Below are 4,730 nucleotides of genomic sequence, written 5' to 3' on the forward strand. Positions count from 1 at the left end.
ATAAATGCTCATTTCGACTAAACATGTATTTGTGTTATTATTGGGCAAAAAACAGAGCAGAGCATATCCTGTGTGTAATTAGCTTGTTTGCATGCTAAACACGAGAGTATAAAAATACATTATGTGCATGTGAATTGCAAATCGACCGACTTTCTATTATCATCGACCTAACACTACCGTACATTTAAGTACTACATTGTGCATACTTATTGCCATGGGGTAGTTATACATAGAGGTTCCTCAAAGAGTAATGGTTGGTTATCCCATTTACCTAGCTTGAATTCGTTTTCGAATTGTATAAAGACAAGCGCATACATATGTTAACCAGCTATCACGAGTTTGTGAACCTTTTCTCTGCGTTTAACGTTTATCTATTCCACATGCTTCTCTTGGAAATACATCATGTCTGTTTCCGATGGGGAAACAATATCCAACAATTATGATGTCACAATGGAAGATGATACCACAAAGCATTGTTCTGTGACATCATAATTGAAAGATTCAAATAAAATCACGTCCAGGGTGTAACTCATAAGTGAGTAAACACAAATGTTAACCAATTTTAGCATGTTTACTCAATGAGTCGGTAGTAAAGAAACATGCAGTCGGAGAAATAGAGCTACCCAAACAAGTGGTGGTTGGTTATCATGTTAACCTAAAAAGACACGAGGTTTGATTTTTTTTTTATATGTATGCAGTACATTAAAAGCTGTATTTAAAATTCTTTATATTCTCTATCATTATATTCGTCCGAATATAAATCAATTAAATTCAAATGATAACACAAGACATAAATTGGATTATAGCTCGTTACTCATTCGTTTATTGCAATCCACAACCAAACACATCCTACCCTCACTGGCCAACATACATCTACACAAAATTGCATTTTAATGTGTTTATCAAAAAACATCCTTACACTATATATAAGAAAATTAACATGTATAGATCTGGTGATGAGCAACGAACTCGAAAGAGCGCACCTAGCGCGTGCTCCCTATATATACCCTACACCACGTGACATCCACCCGACACTTCCTTATCCGATTACTTACGAAAACAACCGAAGTTAATTTCATTTATATTCTCCCTTATTATATTCGTCCGAATATAATTCAATTTAAATTCAAATGATAACACAAGACATAATGAAATTATAGCTCGTTACCCATTCGAAATAGACAAAGGAGCGTGTGAACCGCGCACTGACCATATATCGATACATAAAATCTATCAAATGTTCAAATTTAAAGATACAGCCATCTATGTATCTACCGAATCCGTAATATAACCGTCTTTAGCGACGTCACATTTCCAACTTCATGGGCCTTTAAAATGCGCTTAGATACTTTCTGATTGTTGGACGCCTCGGTCACTCCTCCGTTTCTTAAACTGTGTAGACCGAACTTTTATCTATCTAAACCTATTGATGATAAGGCATCCAATAATATGTTTCGCGCTNCAAATGCCTCGGGTATATCTGATATGCCGGCCAGTTCTAAATAACGCGACATCCACACTACTGGACAAGTTATCTCCCCTGTCCTAGCAATCACAATCTTATTACCCCTTCGATAAATGTCAGTTTTACTCCGTTCAATGTCAATCGTCATATAATCTTTTACCGCATGAATATGTTTCACCCTCAATTGTGCAATTTCATTAAAACAAAGGAAACCTGCAAACCCTATCAAAACATATCACACAATATCAAATTAGAAACATTTGAAGTGTCCGATCCATACTTGTCAATGATTTTTTTTAATCACGTCCGAAGAAATGGGTTCTTTCTTTTTAATTGCCTTACACACTATACGCCTGTCACCTTCCATCAACATCATTTTAAGCTTGTCCTCACACGGATTAAATACATGTAACAGATTCACATCCTGATGCCTCTTTATGCTGTAATAGTAAAAATTTAGGACGGATTCAAACACATTCAACTGTACCTGTGCACTGATGAACACCGCTACTGTCGAAATCGCAGCAGTAGAAAACTCTAATACGCACCAGCTCTTGAATTTATCAAACTTTGTGTAATATTTTGCGTTGGTATTGTCACTTCTCCCTCTCCTTATACTTATACCGTTATACTGTTGGTCTAGTCAGATGGATTACCAGGTCAACGGAAGATCCATGGCCAAATTACGCTTCAGTTAAATCAAAAATGGAAATGAAAGGGAGTTTGTCATGACATATGAGGACAGTAAGTGATATTTCGTTCCCCCATTCGTGGGTACGTAAACCTAGAAATGACACAGGCCGTGAAAGAGTCATAAACCATTGTACCGTTAGGACGTGTGTTAATTTTGAAGAGGCCATAACAATCAACATAAAGTCAGCGTGACCACCAATTAACAGTGTGAGTAATTATTTGGATCGTCATAATATTCTATGTATACAGTACTTCTGTATCTGTATTGTCTTTTTTTATCGTGTTTTATGTAATTTAAAGTGTGCCTGTATTGGTAGGCTAGGTACGGGTTCGTCTAACGCAAGAGTGTCATGTTTTTGCTAAGGCAGGTGTACACATGATATAGAGTTAGTAAAGAAGATTATTTAGACGGGACTACATTACTTAACGTTCCGCAACTAAACACCTTCCAAATACAAATAATCCATCTTCCACCGCACCCGATATACGATAATACTATAGCAAATGTAAATGAATGTCTAGACATACTTACTGTGTAGTTTATTTTCACATTTGAATGATTGAATGATTCATTAAAAGTATCAATATATGGTCAGCATTTTTTGTGATTTATGGTTTTGTTGGCACACCACCTTTCATCTTTGCTGGAATAGCTACCAAATGGTCCAAAACCGATAGCCGGTGTTATATATAGGATATATTATTGTGAACCATCCAATTGTGTGATTAATTAATATTACATAAGTACTATAGTTACATTTGTATGTTTTTGGTGTAAGGGAAGTAACTCCAATTATGATTATATCATTTGCCAATTGTAACATCATGCATGTTCTCCCTTGAAAGGAACTCTTTAATTTGGAAGGGCAAAAAAAGTGAAGATCACGAAAATGAACGGTTGTGTGTTATCATATCCTCAATATTCTGCCAAGCGAGTCCCCCCTAGAGACAGTTAACTCAACCCGTTACATGGTGGAGAATCCAAAACCGTAAGATGTAGTTTCGTGACATTTCCAGCCGACCGTTGTTGGTTGGACCACAGCAAGCGAGTGTCCCCGTTTATAGGAAGATGCAGAGTGCTTGGGTCTGAACACGTGGTAATGGCGGCGTTGTAAGATGTATCGATATTTGAACTGGTAACTGCTATAATTTCAACCATGCTACTTCCGGACAATTTACTTAAGGTGTTTGATCATTACAGTGTCGAATACAGCAATTGGATTCCATCGTATGTTATTAATGAGAATGGACAGACTTTGTCATTTTCTATCACATGGACCAAATTGTTATCTCATTGTAACAAGGACTTCGGGAGTGATAATGGTTGTGACCAAAGTAATGTACCGGGTACTGCAATTATATCTACGCCTAGCAACAACCCACGACGTAAACACAAGTCGCCGTCACAGATTCGCCATGAGAAAAAGCGGCGAAAGCAGTGGCTACTTGACCGGAAGCGGCGTGATATAGGTACTAAAGTTATTAAGGCGAATACAAAGCAGGTGTGTGTTGATATAAACAGGGCAAACCAGACTGATGTTGTGGTACACAGTGCTCCAGATGACGCCCCAGAGACAGATGGTTCTACTTCGGATAGTAAGTGTAACATCCAACAAAAGGACACGTCTAGGTCTGTTTTAGAGTATCTTGGTGACCCGTGTACGAATACAAGTTCTGGTTATAGGCCCGATCGAGTGGAAACTGGACTTTGTGGACAGTCATTTTCTGGTCAGTCATTTGCTTCTAAAGATGCACTCTACACTTTGTCAGGACTTAACACGTCAGAGACTGTGAATGGAATGTGTAACACCAAACCCTCTACAGAATATGCTGTTTGTTCAGTGACTGAAGTGACACCTAGAGTTGTTGATGTTCGTGATGTTTCCAACTCCAAGCAGTTCAACTCAATGTCTATCAACAGTAAAGATCTGTTTGCATATCTGTCTGGCCAGCGGAAAGACTTACCTGCACATGTCAAATGATGTGTAATCTACTGACATTGGAGATGTAAATTGTCCCATATTCTAAAATGAAGACATTCCGTGATTGATAACAATGACAATCTTCCGTACTCATTTCATAATATGCCAATTATTCTTCCATTGGTTTGTGCAGAAACTGGTAGTCCAATTATTCATTCTTTTAAGTCAAAGCTTTCTATGAATGTTGCCATTGTTGGACATTTTCTATATGTTTATATGCATATGTAATAGCAAAACCGCCGCCAGTTGTGTAAATATGTTGCTTAAGATTGGTCGTGTACATTTATACGCGGGAACTATGATTGAATAGTAGTAAAACTGATTACTGAAACCTGATTGCATCGTAATTGTCCCTATAGTAGCATATGTCATCATACCAGTTGCACTTTGTTATGTTCAGTCTGCTCATCTGTTAGGAATATTGATAAATATTGCCTGTAATATTTGTAATATTACATATTTTAAATATGAATGCGTTCTTGTTTGATTCAAGATTTGAATTCCTGAACCATGCATAGTCAAATCTTGATACGTTTCTAGTTTTATCATTTTCTTTTACTGTTTGAATTGCTAATTGTATGATATAATTG

Source organism: Mizuhopecten yessoensis, unplaced genomic scaffold (genome assembly GCF_002113885.1).
Source record: "Mizuhopecten yessoensis strain PY_sf001 unplaced genomic scaffold, ASM211388v2 scaffold8035, whole genome shotgun sequence".
Taxonomy (NCBI): Eukaryota; Metazoa; Mollusca; class Bivalvia; order Pectinida; family Pectinidae; genus Mizuhopecten; species Mizuhopecten yessoensis.